The sequence below is a fragment of the Gorilla gorilla genome, chromosome 6, assembly GCF_029281585.2.
Source record: "Gorilla gorilla gorilla isolate KB3781 chromosome 6, NHGRI_mGorGor1-v2.1_pri, whole genome shotgun sequence".
Classification (NCBI taxonomy): Eukaryota; Metazoa; Chordata; class Mammalia; order Primates; family Hominidae; genus Gorilla; species Gorilla gorilla.
Genome location: NC_073230.2, coordinates 24,822,749 through 24,841,574, shown reverse-complemented (window position 1 = coordinate 24,841,574; position 18,826 = coordinate 24,822,749). Strand labels below are relative to the sequence as shown.

The following is an 18,826-nucleotide window of genomic DNA, read 5'->3' as shown; positions in this document are numbered from 1 at the left end:
TTGAATTCGCAGTAGCAGAGAGTAGAATGGTGGTTATTAGGGGAAGGGGCTGGGAGAGAAGAAAGGGAAGGTGCTGGTCAAAGTGTATAAAATTTCAGGTATGTAGGGTGAATACATTCTAGAGATCTAATGTATAGCATAGTGACCATAGTTAGTAATACTATATTATATACATGAAATTTGCTAGGAGAGTATATCTCAAGTATTCTCACCACACACATACACAAGGTAACTACGTGAGAAGATGGGTATGTTAATTAGCTAACGATAGCAGTCATTTAACTCTCTATATTAAAACATCCTGCTGTATACCTTAAATATATTCACTTTTTTTGAAACAGGGTCTCACTGTGCCACCCAGGCTAGAGTGCAATGGCACAACCATAGCTCACTGTAGCCATTATTTCCCAGGCTCAAGAGATTTCCCACCTCAGCGCTCCCAAGTAGCTGGGACCAAAGGCGTGCACCACCACATTTGACTATTTTTTTTTTTTAGGTGGAGATGAAGTCTCGCTATGTTGCCCAGGCTGGTCTCAAATTCCTGAGTTGAAGTGATCTTCTTGCCTCAGTCTCCCAAAGTGTTGGGATTACAGGCATGAGCCACCATGCTTGGCCTGAAAATATTTTTAAAACTCTAAAAATAAAAAGCAGATAACTTGGGGCCACCCTGAATATCGTTATGAGACTCATCTCTGTATGTTTTATAGTAAAATATTATTCATTTTACTCATAAATCATGTTCAAGTGATATTTGAGTGGAAATGTTTTTCTTTCAGCAGATTCAGAGGTAATATCAAGGAGCATGATCTGGAGAAGGCAGAGTGGGTCAAATACTAAAATCCGGACTTACTGTCTCAGCAGTTGGCAAGCAACCAAGGTGAAGCTAGTGCTGTGGAAAGTGCCCAAAGGACCAGAGCAGATATACTCAGTGTCCTTTACCTCTACAGCTCCGCATTTTCAAACTCCCCCGCTGGTCCTTCAGTCCATCCTCTAAATACTGTTCTTTCTCAGCTTGTGTTCTCACTCATCATCTCTTCTCATGCCACCTGACCTCCTTATGGGAGGTTCTTGGCATCAGTCATCAGATTTACCCTGACAACTCCCACGGATACATGATTAGCTCTGATATCCACCGGGGTTTAAAGAACTGTTGCAAATTCTTCCTGATTACCTCCTCTTAAAGGCACCTCAAATTCAATGTGACTGAAACGGAGCTCTTCCCCTGTATATCAGCTGTCAGTTCTCATTGCTTCAGCACCTAGTAAATTGTCTCACCAGCTCACTCCTTTCAGACTACTCCATAAAATCAAGAAAAGCCTAAAATGGCCAAAAACTAACCTATCCTGCATAATCATCGCTTGTAATTTTGCCCACAACTTCAGTAGTTTGACGTAAAAGATGTTCCATTCTTTACCACTGAGTAAAGAAGTTAAAAATGTTCCGTAATTTCGAATTCCTCTTCGTTCTAAGACTTTACTCTCACCACCGGGTTCACAGCTAAGCTCCCCCATGACTGATAACCGCTGAAAGTCTTATTTCAACAAAACATTCATGTATATGTAAAAAATAAATCATCTGACAAATTGAGAATTGCTCAATTTGAAAAAAAGATTCAGTGATAAAGACAGAGGTCAATATTAAACCTATGAGTAAGGTAAAGAAATGGGCGGGAAGAAAAATAACCCCAAATCGTTGACTTCCCAGAACCCAGAGGCTAATAGGACTCTCACTTCCTGCTTGAGGTGAAAGCAAGCAAAGGCACCTCTGTTCCTATCTTGTCTTGGTCAAAAGATAAACATGAATTATTATTCTTTTCTCTTTTCATCAGTAAAGAACTTTCCATCACCCTTTTGGCAACTTTCTGCACCAGCCACTTCCCCCTCATAACTCCAGTCAACCGTTCTCACATCTGAGAAAAATAGGTGGAGGATATTTCCAGGAGCCTCTGTTGCTGAGGTTGCCCACAGTCAGGTAAAAGTGGGAGAAATTTCTGAACCACTAAAAACCTGTTCCTGAGAGACAGAAGTAGAAAAAACTTACACATATTTTTAAAAAAGAGAAGTTGAGGTGTAGGGGGATGGTGACTCAATAAAACTTCCTCCCATGATAAAATAAAGTAAAATACAATAAAATGAAAGTGTCTGCCACTACATTCTCAGAAGCCAAGCGTAGTCTTTTTATAGCCACCTCAGGGAATATCTTCAGGATCTCCAAGCATTTAGATATTCCCAACTTCCACATATTTAGCACCTGGGGTGTCAGGAAGGGTGTGTTCAACTCCATTAGCAGTATCCTTTGGAAAGGAAGCTGGGTGCACTCTTTCAGAACTGCTCAACATTTCCCTTTTAAAAAGATAGATCGGTAGAATTTAGTGAATTTTCCATATAGGTTAATTTCAATTCCATGTAAGAGCAAAATAACAAAATGGTCATATTTCTTTTATATTTGCTTTCTTCTTTTCTGAGCAGTTGGTGAGAGAGAGGTTGGTTTCTGGGAAGGTGATAATTTGGAGTCATATTTTTTTTCTGCCCATTTCATATTATAGATTTAATATTGGCTCTGGATCATTGAACCTATTCTTCAAACTGAATGATTCTAGTGAGATGACTTCATTTATACATACATTGATACTTTATTTAAAGGCTCATGTTTTGTTAAGGTCTGTCTTAGGAGAAAATGACCCATGCTTTAAATAGTAGTACGTATGCTTCAGAAAAAACATATGGTCATCACAATCTCACCATCTACTCTACCTGCTGAGATGGATGTTGGTTTAGGCATCCAGGTTCAAGCTCTTATTTCTATGTTTCTCAAATTTTGTTGTGTAGGTGTTACATAATAGATGAAAGGGAGAAAAAGAGTTCAGATTTGTCCACTGTGACTTGATTGCTTTGGACTGGAAAGGGCAGAGGGTCAGGAAATAAACAGAAGAGCTGCTTCTGTGCAAAGAGAAAGAGGACAGAAGCCAATGTGGGCTGCACTAAGAGTGAGCTTGAGTCAAACTGAGGAAAGGGAAGGCAACTCCTTTTCTGGTGAGACAATTATAGGAGTCTCAGGGAAAGAAGATTTTAGGAAGTATTTCTCTGCATCAGAAGTAGAATGTTCCTCTAGAATTTTTCAGGACACCTCATTAGAGATTTAAATTGCTTTCAGTTGCTGTTTGTGGGTATTGTACTGTCTCTTCGATTGCTGTAGGATACTGAGGTGGGCTCTAAAGGAGTACCAAAGGCTCTGCCTGTTTATGGCTCAGTCCCATCGCAGTGGGATTACATTCTCCTTAAGAACTCAAGACACTTGAAAGTCACGTCAACATTTTAGGCCCTGCCTGTACTGAGTTAAATAATTTATTTCAACATAATTTGTTACTTTAGTTGTTATTATACTCATATTTATTAAGTGATTATAATGTAGAAGGAATTGTGCTAAGTGTTATGCATGAGGTAATTTGATTAATCCTTCTACAATCTGAGTCTGGTGCTATTTTTATCCCCATTTAAAGACTGAGGACACTGAGACACAGATTTGACAGTCTGGCCAGTCCTACAGCAAATACGTGCCTATGCCAGGGTTCAAATGGAAGGCGCCTGACCTCTAAGTCTAAGATTTTAGGCTTTGACTCAAAGGATCTGCTCAGCTTATGTGCAGAACTCCTAAAAATGAAACCATAGAGACAATTTTGAATTTAGAGTTATAAAACTCACACTTAGGTTTTTAAAAGCACAGTCATGAATAATATATCCTAAAATCCTGTCTTTAAATGGACTGGACTAGTTTTTCACAGGGTAAGTGATATTACTGTCCTCTGGGGGAAAAGTGATACTTTGATCTCATCACTAGAACTTCCTCCTAAAAAGATATGTCCAGAAAGGAATTAGAAGTTGAAAATGTTTCCTTTTACCTTAAGACTATTCCATACACCCTTCTAATTAAATAGGAAGATTTTATGTTAAAAGGTTTGCTTATTCTCATCTTTTCCCAAATCTAAGAGATCCAGAAGACAATCTGGAGTGTGACACCGAGCCTCCCTGTCATTCATCATCTTTGAAAGTCACGTGTTGTGAAATGTCTATTAGTTACCCTCAAGATACAAGGAAATGGTTCAAAGAGACGCAAGGAGTTCTATTTTTCAGTTTCTCTTTTTGCAGCTTCAAAATTTGGCTTTTGGATGCCTGCAGGTGGATTTTGAAAACAATATGTTCTTCCAGGGGGCTTAGAAAATGATGAATATGTGAAAAAAAAAGGTGTTTCCTTTTTTAGATTTCAAAGTAACTAGTTTTCTTTCCATTCACGAATGCATACATATATACATACACACATGTGCACACACACACACTCTCCAACTTCTACTCTGCCCTCCCCACAATGATATATAAATGCATACACAAATACACACACACACACACACACACACACACACACACACACACAGCTGACCCTTATCCAACATGGTTGGAACTGTTTGAGTCCACTTATAAGTAGGTTTTCTTCCATCTTTGCCACTCCGGAGACAATAAGACCAACCCCTCCTCTTCTTCCTCCTCAGCCTACTCAACATGAAGATGAAGAGCATGAAGACCTTTATGATGATCCACTTCCATTTAGTGAATGGTAAATATATTTTCTCCTCCTTATATTCTTAATGTTTTCTTTTCTCTAGCTTATTATAACTGTAAGAATACAGTTTATAATACATATAACAGACAAAATATGTGTTAATTGACTATTTACATTATTGGTAAGGAGTCAACAGTAGGCTATTGGTAGTTAAGGTTTTGAGGAGTCAAAATTTATATGTGGGGTCAGGCATGGTGGCTCATTCCTGTAATCTCAGCACTTTGGGAGGCTGAGTTGGAAGGATCACTTGAGCTCAGGAGTTCAAGACCAGCCTGGGCAACATGGTGAAGCCCCCTCTCTACAAAAAACAAAAATTAGCCAGGCGTGTTGGTACACGTCTGGTCCCAGCTACTTGAGGGGCTAAAGTGGGAGGATGGCTTGAGCCCGGGAACCGAGGTTGCAGGGAGCCGAGATGGCACCAATGCACTCCAGCCTGGGCGACAGAGCGAGACACTGTCCTTAAAAAAACAAAAACCAGTTATATATGGATTTTTGACTGCTTAGAGGGTTGGTCCCCCTAGTTCCCCCACCGCTGTTGTTCAAGGGTCAACTGTATATCATTATAAATATAAACATACACACTCAGTTACATACACAGTCAGATATTATGAAACATTTTTTCTTTTGTCAGTATTCTTCTTAATACTCTAAAGCCTTAAACAACACTAGAGATAACTTCCAAATTATAAACTACTTCTAGCAGTTCTGGCTGCCCAAGAATGTGAAGTTCTGGAAAGTCTCTCAATGGACGCCACAACAGGGATAAAAACTGTACTTTGAACAACTGCCTTTCCAAAAATATTCCTACACATATTATTAACAGGATTACCCGGCAGCAAGTAATGGGATGAAATGGTGACGCAACCTGTTTTACCCAGGAAAAGCAAGAATGCCAAACGTTGACCCAAGAAACAAACCAATATAGAGGAAAATATGACTGACCTACATGCCATGTGCATTCCCCTTTGGAAAACATATTGAGAGGAAATGAAGAGTTGGATATCTAGGCTGGACGTGGTGGCTCATGCCTGTAATCCCAACACTTTGGGAGGCTGAGGAAGGTGGATCACTTGAGGTCAGGAGTTCAAAACCAGCCTGAGCAACACAGTGAAACCTCATGTCTACTAAAAATACAAAATTAGCTGGGCATGGTGGCACACACCTGTAATCCCAGCTACTTGGGAGGCTGAGGCAGGAGAATTGCTTGAGCTCAGGAGGCAGAGGTTGCAGTGAGCCGAGATTGTACCGTTGCACTCCAGCCTGGACAACAAGGGCAAAACTCCATCTCAAAAAAACAGAAAAACAAAAATAGAATTGGATATCTAAGTATGTTAAGGACATGACAGACAAGTTCAAATAATATGTGAAAGTCAGCTTACTCTGGTAATGAGGAAATTACAGTTCTTGGTGAATGAAGAAGTCCCTGGAGCCTAACCCCTAAAGTTCTTTTGTCCCACTTTCCTCTCTTCTAAGTACTTTTTGACATGATTATTTGACATTTATAATGCTCAAACACAAAAACGTTTGGTTTAAGGGCTTGGGGAGTGTTTTAACATCCTGAATACGGAAAATACATGTCACATCCACATATGCGTGCACACACATTCTCATGCACAGATATCTTCCAGCTTTTACTCCATCTCCCTGCCTCCACTCTATACCACTCAACAGCCAGAGTATTTTCTTAAAAAATATAAATTGTATCTTGCCTATCCCATGCTCTCCTTGGTTTGCAGTTTTTTGCAGGAAAAAAGAAATTCTTTACTGTGGCCTTCAAGGTGTGTCATGATTTGCCCTATTCACCTCATTAGTTCATGTTATTCTACCCGACCCTTTGCCCCCCATCTCCTGCGACTATGTTTCCTTGTGTTTCCTCCGTAGGCTAAGCTTTTTTCTGCTTCCAGACCTTTTGTTAACCTGACATGTTTTTATGGCTGGCTTTTTTTTTTTTTTTTTTTTTTAGTTTTTCTCATTTTTCTAGTTTTCCTTTTTTCCTCAGAAATGCCATTCCTGACTATTCAATTTAAAATGAGTCTCTTGGCCAGACACGGTGGCTCACAACTGTAATCCCAGCACTTTGGGAGGCTGAGGGGGGGGTCTCTTGAGGCCAGGAGTCCTAGACCAGCCTGGCCAACATGGCAAAACCCCGTCTCTAACAAAAATACAAAAATTATCTGGGTGTGGTGGCGTGTGCCTGTAGTCCCAGCTACTTAGAAAGCTGAGGCAGGAGAATCACTTGAACCCAGGAGGCGGAGGTTGCAGTGAGCTGAGATCACGCCACTGCACTCCAGCCTGGGTGACAGAGTGAGACTCTATCTCAAAAAAAGTTAATAAAAATAAAAAAATTAAAGTGAATCTCTCAATACTGTCCTCTCTTGACACCTTGTTCTCCTTTACAACACTTGTCCTAACTTATAAGTATGTGTTTATGTATTTACTTGCTTAAATCCAGTCTCATATGCTAGAATATAAGTTAAAATAATGCAGGAACAGTATCTGATTTATTTTCTTATGTTTATTCAGACTCCGGCCCATCATTTGGCACTAGGGTGTGTGTGAGACTTTAAACTCTCCACTGTTTTCACCTGTTTCCTCTAGTGAGGAGGAAACACAAACAACTTGGAAGCCATAGTGAATTTTGCAATGAAGTGAGGCAATAGGACACTCCCAACTAATCTGTAGGTATACCCATAACATAGAAAAACAGCCAGTTAACTAAGGAGGTACCTTCAACAATGTGATTTTTCCAGAAGAATTCCAACCCTAAATTTTGGTCAGTCTCATCATGGTGATTATATGAGATACAATGGGCATGGGCACGGTCAGCCCAAACATTAAAACCCAGACCTTATTATTCCGTAATGACCACTTGGGCTCCCAGGTTGTCTCCTCAACTCTTTCTGATCATGTGCAAGTAGAAAACATACCAGTCAAATTGGAGGTTTTTGTCCTACAGAGGAAGGAGCAGATTAGACAAATTCTTCATTTCTCACTAGTTCTTTTGGTGTCATATTGACCTTGCCGTTAGCTTTAGACACTCTGCAAAGTAGTCACTTTTAAAATGTCATATTTCAAAATGGTCACTCTGGTGATGGCTGCTACTTACTAGGGCACAGAAAAGAACATCTGTCACTTAATATGGCTCTGAAGAATCTTGGAGAATGTTTCCATCATTTCATGGAAAAATTTGAGTCAGATCATTTTACATATTTCAATTGCCATATTTATTCACAGAAATTACATTTTTTTTGCAAGACTGCAAATGTTTCTGAGATTTGGGGAAATGAAAAATAACTCTTGAAGTGCTACAGATCCATTCCTCTGAATGGCTTTTCTTTCCTTAATACTGTCTTCTTGTCTCTCAGTAAGTAGCTTCTGTATTGTTAACTCTCTTGCTGTTAGTAGTTCCTTAGCCCTTGGTTATTTTCTTGTGGTAAGCCTAATTTTCAGACTGATGTGTAAATCTTAAAAAAGAAATTAGTGCTTAGTTATAAAGATGTGGATACAATGGACTTATAAAGTATATAAACCTTAGAGAAATTTGTAAAGAATCTTTAAGCAAGATTTGGACCACTGCTTATAAAGCTACATTTATTGATAGAAAACTTTCATTATCTTTCTTTAGATGCTTCAGAAAAATTCCTGAATTATTGTTCAATATGTATATGTGTATACATTTCAACTTTTAAAATTCAGACACATAGGTTTAAACTTGTAGCTGGGTGATATGGTTTGGCTGTGTCCTCACCCAAATCTCATCTTGAATTGTAGCTCCCACAATTACCACATGTTGTGGGAGGGACCCAGTGGGAACTAATTGAATCATGGGAGCAAGTCTTTCTCATGCTATTCTCATGATAGTGAACAAGTCTCACAAGATCTGATGGTTTTTTAAAGAGGAGTTCCCCTGCACAAGTTATCTTCTCTTGTCTGCTGCCATGTGAGACATGCCTTTCACCTTCTGCCATGATTGTGAGGCCTGCCACATGTGACTCCCCCCATGTGGAACTGGGAGTCAATTAAAACTTTCTTTTGTAGATTGCCCAGCCTTGGGTATGTCTTTATCAGCAGTGTGAAAATGTACTAATACAGTAAATTGGTACCAGTAGAGTGAGATGCAGCTGAAAAGATACCAGAAAATGTGGAAGTGACTTTGGAACTGGGTAACAGGCAGAGGTTGGAACAGTTTGGAGGGCTCACAAGAAGACAGGAAAATGTGGGAATGTTTGAAACTCCCTAGAGACTTGTTGAATGGCTTTGACCAAAATGCTAATAATGTTACGGACAAAGCCATCCAGGCTGAGGTGGTCTCAGATGGAGATGAGGAACTCATTGAGAACTGGAACAAAGGTGACTCTTGTTATGTTTTAGGGGCATTTTGCCCCTGCCCTAGAGATCTGTGGAACTTTGAGAGAGATGCTTTAGGGTAGCTGGAGGAAGAAATTTCTAAGCAGCAAAGCATTCAAGAGGTGACTTGGGTGCTGTAAAATGCATTCAGTTTTAAAAGGGAAACAGAGCACAAAGTTTGGAAAATTTGCAGCCTGACAATGTGATAGAAAAGAAAATCCCATTTTCTGAGGAGAAATTCAAGCTGGCTACAGAAATTTGCATAAGTAACAAGAAGTTGAACATTAATCGCCAAGACAATAGGGAAAATGTCTCCAGGGCATGTCAGAAACCTTTGTGGTAGCCCCTCACATCACAGGCCCAGAGGCCTAGGAGGAAAAAATGGTTTCCTGGGCCAGGCTAGGGTCCTCATGCTGTGTGCAGCCTGGGGACTTGGTGCCCTGCATCCCAGCCACTCCAGCCATGACTACAAGGGGCCAAAGCATAGCTCGGGTCATGGCTTCAGAGGGTGCAAGTCCCAAGCCTTGGCAGCTTCCATGTGGTGTTGAACCTGCAGGTGCACAGAAGTCAAGAACTGAGGTTTGGGAACTTCCGTCTAGATTTCAGAAAATGTGTGGAAATGCCTGGATGTCCAGGCAGAAGAAGTTTGCTGCAGGGGCAGGGCCCTCATGAACAACCTATTCTAGGGCAGTGCAGAAGGGAAATGTTGGGGGGTGCCCCTATACACAGTCCCCACTGGAGTGTATGTATCCCTACCTAGTGGAGCTGTGAGAAGAGGGCCACTATCCTTCAGACCCCAGAATGGTGGATCCATGGACAGCTTGTCCTGTGCACCTGGAAAAGCCACAGACACTCAATGCCAGCCCATGAAAGCAGCCAGGAGGGAGACTGTACCCTGCAAAGCCACAGGGGTAGAGCTGCCCAAGACCATGGGAACCTACTTCTTGCATCAGCATGACCTGGATGTGAGACATGGAGTCAAAGGAAATCATTTTGGAGCTTTAAAATTTGACTGCCCTGCTGGATTTCAGACTTGCATGGGGTTTTTAGCCCCTTCATTTTGGCCAATTTCTCCCATTTGGAATGGATGTATTTATCCAATGCCTGTACCCCCATTTCATCTAGCAAGTAACTAACTTGCTTTTGATTTTACTGGCTCATAGGCAGAAGGGACTTGCCTTGTCTCAGATGAGATTTTGGACTTGGACTTTTGAGTTAATGTTGAAATGAGCTGAGACTTTGGGGGACTGTTGGGAAGGCATGATTGGTTTTGAAATGTGAGGACATGAGATTTGGGAGGAGCCAGGGGAGGAATGATATGGTTTGTCTGTGTCCCCAACCAAATCTCATCTTGAATTGTAACTCCCACAATTCCCACACGTTGTGGGAGGGACCTGGTGGGACATAATTGAATCATGGGGGCACTTCTTTCCTGTGCTGTTCTTGTGATAGTGAGTAAGTTTCACAAGATCTGATGGTTTTATAAAGGGGAGTTTCCCTGCACGAGTTCTCTTCTCTTGTCTGCCATGATTGTGAGGCCTCCCCAGCCACATGGAACTATGAGTCCATTAAACTTCTCTTTTGTAAATTGCCCAGTTTTGGATATATCTTTATCAGCAGCAGCATGGAAATAAATACACTGGGCAAACAAAATAAAAAGCAAGACACTCACTTAAATATCCTGCATTTAGGAAAACAAGCAAGCAAAAAGAAAAACCAATGGTCATTGCAGAGGATCCATAAAGCCAACCATTTCAGATATATTACCAAGAAAAACTGTTACCAAACTTCTGTAATACCAAGTAAACTATACCTGTAAGAAAAAAGTTTAGTCAGTTGAGGAGTATATCTCACAATTTGGGTTTAGAACAATACTTTTTAAGTGTTAGTGATTGTTTAATTTTTACCCAAAAGGCATAAGAAACATGCATTGGTTCTTTGAATTTACATAAAAGTAGAAAGAAAAATAGAAGTTTATTAGTGTTGGATGCTTTTGTGCTTATGTAACAAAAAAGTCTGGCTGAAATGCTTTGGCAAGTATGCAATGCATAATATAGTGTAATAACTTATGGTGTTTTGTAAGAAAAATAAAGCTGCTGAGATATTGTGGTTTTGAACTTGGCATAAGAGTTGTAGAACAAAGCTGGCCCATGTACTTTCACAATAACTTGCACAATGGATAACAGACTTTCTAAGAACTATGTATAATGAAGTGATAAGCAACTTGATGCATTGAGTCCTACTGTAACTTTTTTAGGGTCCATATATTAAGAGTCTTAAAAGGAGATTATTTTATAGAGAAGGGTCCCTGAGACACCAAAAAATGAACCTCTGGAATGTAGTTCAAGAAAGTCATATTTTATCCCAAGTTATATTCAAGATGAATTGTAATATAGCAGCATTTTAATTATATGAACATTGATACTTAGTGAATATCTCCTATGTGCTGCCTTCTAACAGAGGATACAAATATTAGTAAGACAGACAAGAGAGACTCTGTCTTTGAAGAATTTATGTCCTCATGGTCTTCCCATGTAGGCATATAGCCATAACAATTCTATAAGGAAAAATAATATAAGTGCTATCAGAGATAAAATATTTCTGTGCTCCAGGTAGTTAGTATAGTTTGGATGTTTGTCCCCTCCAAATCTCATGTTGAAATGTGATCCCCCATGTTGGAGGTGGGGCCTCGCATGAGGTGTTTGGGTCATGGGGGCAAATCCCTAATGAATGGCTTGGTGCCCTCTCCGTGGTAATGAGAGTTTCTCACTCTGTTAGTTCATATGAGAGCTGGTTGTTAAAAAGAATCTGGCTCTCTTTCCCTTTGTCTTGCTTCCTGTCTCACCTGTGACACATCTGCTCCCCCTTCACCTTCTGCTGTGAATAAAAGCTTCCTGAGGCTGCACCAGAAGCCAAGCAGATGCCGGGATCGTGCATCTGCTTGCCCTGCAGAATCACGAACCAAATAAACCTCTTTTCTTTATAAATTACCCAGTCTCAGTGTTCTTTTATAGTAATGCAAAATGGGCTAACACTGTAGTGGGTCAGGGAAGGCTTTGCTAGTGTCACTTTTTAATCTCTGCAGGAGAGCTATTCCCATGATCACAACCAATATCAAAATCTGAATAAAACCACCTATCCAAAGACAGAAGAATATAATGAGTATAGAATGGAGAAAATTCAGTCCTCAAATATGCATATTTAAGATGCTATAACAATGAATGGAGATTCTTTCCATGGGAAGATGGAGGAGTTAAAAATTTCCTCTTTGTGGTGCTCTCTTCCATATCATTTGGCTGATGGAGTTTTTATGGGAGTGTCCCGTGTTCTGAAGCAGCATCCATTTGGGGCCCTTTGGAAACGGGGCACTTCTTAAACCTGGTATTGTAATAAAGGGGTAAGTTTAGTGCATAAAGTACAAATGGCCCCATCTCTGTGTGCCAGAGCAGGAGGGAGCTTAGGATTTGTTACTAATCTCTATCTAGAAATCAGGAGCCTATCTTTTCTTTTTTTTTCAGTGAATCCCACAAAAATAAATCCGGCAGAGGAGGTGTCATCTGCCACTGGCAGCTCATAAAGGATTTTAGGATTTGCCATCCCAGCTGTTTCTCTCTTACAAGCTTTATAAAAGAGCTTTTGAAGTGAACTTGAAAGTCACAAGGGATTTCAACTAGCAGAAATAGGAAAATCTGAGAAAGAGGAAATCATATATATACACAGGTGTACAGAAGAGTGGGAGAGGTTGGGGGTAGGGGTAGCAAAGAGTTTTATTTGGTTGAAAAAAGAGATGAGCACGTGTTTCAAGAGAAGCAATGCTGAAAAGAGGTTCGGGGTCATGAAAATCTGGACAAGAAAGCTGAAATACATTTAGCAGGAGTTAACATGTCTTCAGCAATTCTACTTGAATACATGACCAAGATGCCTTCCCTATGTCCTAGAGGAAGATGAAATTTTTTTTTTTCGTTTTACTTCTATCTCTTTTAATCTATACTGTAGACTCCATCCTCCCACTTTTAGAGAGAATCTTGGGGTAGATCTCACAGCTTATGTGTGTATTAAATAAGGACTCTCCTTTTCCAGGTATTAAAAAGCCTTGTCCACTGTAATATCAAAACTCAAAGCTGTCATCCAACTTACAACTTATATTTTTCCTCAGGCTGGGGATCTTGCAGTGGGGAAAGGAGGAGGGGTTAGCTCCTTCTCTCCCTGGGACCACCTCCTCTCTTACTTCCTAGCTGCATTTTCTGGTTGACAAAGGAGGACAGGAAGAAGCAGTAAATGAAGGCGAGTCTTATTTGATTGGCACAGTTAACAGGGCACTGGTACCCGCTAGTCATGGCAGATGACAAAGCTGACTCTCTCTTGCAGGACACTTCTGACAGTTCCTTAGATTCTCTACCTACTTTACCTCCCAGACCTCCCACTGCATTTGCCTAGAGAGCCCCCTCAGCTTCAGTAACGAATGTTTGCTGTGCTCACAGCCAGAAGCCCTTTTCCTTTTCAAGAGTGTTTGTAGCCAGCTCCCTATCCAGCCGACGAAAAGCATGCATCTTGTATTTGCTGTTGTTGAAGGACTGCCCTTTTTCTCTTCAGTTTGCCTTCTCAAAACGCTGGACTATTTTTAGACTGTCCCCTAATTCCACATGCCAGCAGAAACATGACAAGTTCTCCAAGTCTTCTTTCAAAGTTCCCTCACTTGATTTGAGATGAATAAAAAGACTCCTTTCCCATCCCCCTTGGAGAAATACATAACACATTTACTACTTGCTTCAAATGAATACCTATTACCTTGATTTCCATGCAAGAATATGTTATATCATCTGGATATGGACTATCAGTTGCACAATTTAGGATGTCCTGAATAGATAGTATTACTCTCCCATTTCGAATCTTAGGTTTCTTGGCACTTATTGGTTTTAGGGGCCTCTGCTGAAATTTGGCAAGAGAATAGTTTTAATTTAACATCTTATTTTGTACACAAACAACAGATCCACTGTTTATGAATGGCATTTCTAAAAGTCCACCTGTAAGTTATTTCTTTGGAACACTGAGCTTGTGTCCCGTAAAAACCATGCATAATTGTCATGTGTGAGATCCAGAGAGGATCTCAAAGGCTTATGTGGATCACAGTTATTGACACTGACCATATTAAAACAGAGACATTTTTTAAACACAAAAGTACACAAGCACCTGGTTCTTTTAGCGGTTAGAGCACTGATATCACCTGTTAGCCTCTGGAAAGCTCCACTACACACTTGTGAGAGAACAAGTGAAAAAGGCACAGAGCATGTTGGTATTGTTATGACAATAATTTTGACATCATTAACTTCCTGATGGGATCTCAGAACACCCCTCCTCCCCAGGGTTCACCCAACCATACTTTGGGGCTCACTTGTCGGGGTGAGGAGGAACTGAGGTCTAGGAAAGAAGAATTGTGTTCAGTACTCTCAAGTAAAAAATTCAGATAGTGATCATGAGAAGGCTGGGTGACAGGGATGGGACAACCCACAAAAAATATTCTGCAAAGTATTACATCACTGAAATAAAAGTATGTTTTTCTTCATTAAATATTTACATGACAAGCACTGGAAATATGGAAGTAGCTAAGACAGAGACTTTGGTCACATGGAATGTGTATTCTACTTTATACAGCAGACACTATAGTAAACAAAGAAACAAGTTGACTTGAGAATCGCAAGACTTCCAAAATAAAAAGCAACTTGCATAAAATCTGAATAGAAAAATAGACAATAGAATTTAAGCTTCAGAAGCAAAGGTCCAGCTTTCAAAAAATTATGCTAATCCTTGCAGGATACATTAAATTTTTTCTTAATACAGCATGGGAGCAGGAAACAATGAGCCCAATTATGCACTTCCAGTCCTAAATCAACTCTAAGTCAGAGCAAGTCTTTAGAGGAAATAAAGTTTGGACCATTTTAAGTTACAGATTTCCTCAAAAATCAACCCTGATTATAGAAAAGGGAAGCAAGGGCACATACAGAGGATGAGCCACAGTCAATCATATTTGCTATGAGAATGATACACTTGTGTTCCAAATTAAAAGTTCTACCAAGAAATTAAAGGCCTTTATTTTTCTACCACTGAGAACTTTCTTTGACAAAGACTTCAGATTGGAAGTCATTCAGCAAATTTCACACCTAAGTTAGTTTTCATCTGCTGTACTTCTAAGTACACAGTCCCTGTGTATTTGTGTAGGTGTTAGATGTGTGCATGTTAGAGTATGTTTTATATGGCAGCGTTTCCAAAAGGATTTGCAATATTCTCTAATATTAAAAGTAATCAGCTATGTCAGGGTATTCAGTTTAAAATTTTCATTTAGAGAGTCACCATAAATCTATTCTCTATTCATAGGATTTTACGTACAATTTCAGCTTCAGACTTAGTTTGTTTGGGTGTTATTTTTTCATTTTTGTCTTATGAGGAGTGAGGTTTTCCTTCATTTGTTTACCCAGAAATATTAATCCATGGCTGACAAATGTTTTGCCTTATATTATTATTTACAATAAAAGAATTTGGGCAGAATATATGCGGGAGATCTGATAGAAATACTTAAGGGCTAACATTATTGATCAGTAGTTTTTATGCATATATGACATTTATATAAAATGATATTTTATTAAAGATTTTAGAACTTGTATATACAAATGAATGTTTTGCCTTCAAAGTAGTCACTATGAGCTGATGCAATTATTTCTCAAAGTATTTAAATATGGTCTCATTGCTTAATAGTCACATATAACAAATATGCCATACAAGTATGTATTACATACATTTCCACAAACATTCATAATGCTTATATGTAAACTAGCCATATTAGGAGATTTAAAATTTCTACTATATTCCAAATAAAGTATTGTTCAACTTCAGTATAAATATTTAAAATGTTTGATGTTTTCTAAAATCATAAAAACCCTAGAAGGAAACCTAGGTAATACCATTTAGGACATAGGCATGGGCAAAGATTTCATGACTAAAACACCAAAAGCAATTGCAACCAAAGCCAAATTGACAAATGAAATCTAATTAAACTAAAGAGCTTCTGCACAGCAAAAGAAACTGTCAGAGTGAACAGGCAACCTACAGAATGGGAGAAAATTTTTGCAAGCTACCCATCTGACAAAGGTCTAACATCCAGCATCTGCAAGGAACTTAAATTTACAAGAAAAACAACAACTCCATCAAAAAGTGGGAGAAAGATATGAACAGACACTTCTCAAAAGAAGACATTTATGTAGCCAACAAACATATGAAAAAAGAAATCTCATCACTGGCCACTGAAGAAATGCAAATCAAAACCACAATGAGATACCATCTCACGCCAATTACAATAGCGATCATCAAAAAGTCAGGAAACAACAGATGCTGGTGAGGCTGTGGAGAAATAGGAATGCTTTTACACTCTTGGTGGGAGTGTAAATTACTTCAATCATTGTGGAAGACAGCGTGGTGATTCCTCAAGGATCTAGAACCAGAAATACCATTTGACCCAGCAATCCCATTCCTGGGTATATACCAAAAGAATTATAAATCATTCTACTATAAAGACACATGCACACATATGTTTACTGCAGCACTATTTACAATGGCAAGACTTGGAACCAACCCAAATGCTCACCAATGATAGACTAGATAAAGAAAATGTGGCACATACACACCATGGAATGCTGTGAAACCGTAAAAAAGAATGAGTTCATGTACTTTGCAGGGACATGGATGAAGCTGGAAACCATCATCCTCAGCAAACTAACCCAGGAACAGAAACCAAAAACTGCATGTTGTCACTCATAAGTGGGAGTTGAACAATGAGAACACATGGACACAGGGAGGGGAACATCACATACCGGGGCCTGTCGGGGGGTGGGGGGCAAGGAGAGGGAGAGCATTAGGACAAATACCTAATGCATGCAGGGCTTAAAACCTAGATGATGGGTTGATAGGTGTAGCAAACCACCATGGCACATGTATACCCACGTTAGAAACCTGCACATTCTGCACATGTATACCAGAAGTAAAATTTAAAAAAAAAAACGGCCTCAAGATTACAGAAATATATCTCTGACAATTTAATATGCACAAAATCGTTTGATGTTTTGGTTTGTAAGTTACATAGCTTTTGTAAGTTTTTCCTTGTTTTGCATCAATGTTGAGGCCACCATGACTGAGCTGTGTTGTCATTTAAATATTTATTTGCTGCAGCATAACAACAAAAGGAGAACAACAAATCCTCTGCCCGTGATACCATATACTTTTTTTCTTGTAGAAACATCCAAATCTTTCCTTAGGCATTTTACATCACTTCTTAAAGAGAAATCTTTCATTAAACAGTCTTGGAAGAAATGGAAAACCCAAATTTCAAAGTCCCTTCACTTTATTTGAGATGAATAAAAATCCATGCACCAGCACCAACAACTTTTTGTGCCAAGGACTTTAGTTTCCTCAAATCACAGCCAATAGCATAAAACCAAAGTCTCAGGCAAAGTGTAATGATCTTTCATGCTGTGCCTGGATTTTGTAAGGCTCTGCATTGAACCTTCCAAAATGCACATACGTGACTAAGAACCACTGGTGTTAACTGATTATGTATTTGGAGAAAACATATATGTTTTGAAAATTTTGATTTTTCTCCTAATTATACTGCCAAATCCGTATATCAGTTACAGGTAGAGTAAGAATTTGTTGTTAAAAAACAGCTTTATCTACTTTAGAATTAAAAGAAACTAGAAATGAATATTTGGTAACTCTTTGAAGAAGGGCTTCATAGATTTAAAAGAGGTAGAATAAATTATAATTGAATAATCAAAAGATAAAATTCTTAAACATTTATATTTCTGGAAATAACTGAAATAGGTAGCCAAATTACCAAACACAGATATAATCTGTAGTAATTCCAACAGGCATATTTTATTACCTCTATTACAGAGCTGTTTATTCAAGCTGATAGAAAAAAACACTAACATGTTCAATAAATTAATGGGCAAAGAGTTGAAATGAACTGTTGCAAAAGAAAGACACAAAAAAGCAATTTGCATAAAATTATGTATCTCCACTAGAAATGGAAGAGATACTGTTAAGTTTAGCCTAAAGCTGCATCTTTACATATTCTTAGTTCAGCCTAAGGTTTCTCCATACACAGTGAACTATAACTTAGTTATAATCCACTAACTAAGTGAATCAAAGTGGCCAATCAAAGGTGGCAACTATTCAAACTGTGTTCAAATAAGGCAAACACTGGGTTTTAACCAGTCGTCTATTTCTATATCTCACTTCCACTTTCTGTGTGTCACGTTCCTTTTTCTGTCCATAAATCTTCCATCGCATAGCTATGCTGGAGCCTCTCTGAACCTATTCTGGTTGGGGGCTGCCCAATTCATGAATAATTCTTTGCTACATTAAACTCTGTTCAATGCAATTTGTCTAAGTTTTTTATCAATTCATATTATGACAATAAGTTTACCTATGAAATTAACCATAAAAAAATTAAAAAAATTTTCATTGTTCGTAATATGTGGTCACTACAATACTCTCTCATGAACTACTCTAGGAACCACGATTTTTAAAACTCTTTTGGAAAACAATTTGGTGATATGCATCATAGACCTTCAAATAATATCTTTTGACCCAATAATTCACTTGGATTGTTACTTTATCTTTTAGAAAGTTTGGGACATTAAAATGATAATGACAGTGTCATTTTAAATGACAAATTAAATGTTAGATCAGAAAATGGTTAAGTAAATTACCATACACCAACATGATGGAACATTTGGTTTCCACTGAAAAAGATATTTGAATCTTTTAGAAAACAGTGGTACCTTTGGGGCCAGCTTGCCATTTTGCAAATCCC

At 38.9% G+C, this 18,826-nt stretch overlaps 1 long non-coding RNA gene across 1 annotated transcript in view; it reads left to right on the top strand.

The window, feature by feature from the left end:
* The first annotated feature begins 4,426 nt into the window (after nucleotides 1-4,426).
* Nucleotides 4,427-18,826, top strand: part of LOC129523780 (uncharacterized) — a 37,104-nt gene continuing 22,704 nt past the window's right edge. The window contains exon 1 of the long non-coding RNA XR_008667391.2: nucleotides 4,427-4,608. This is a non-coding gene — a long non-coding RNA (uncharacterized lncRNA). The remainder of the gene's footprint in view (nucleotides 4,609-18,826) is intronic.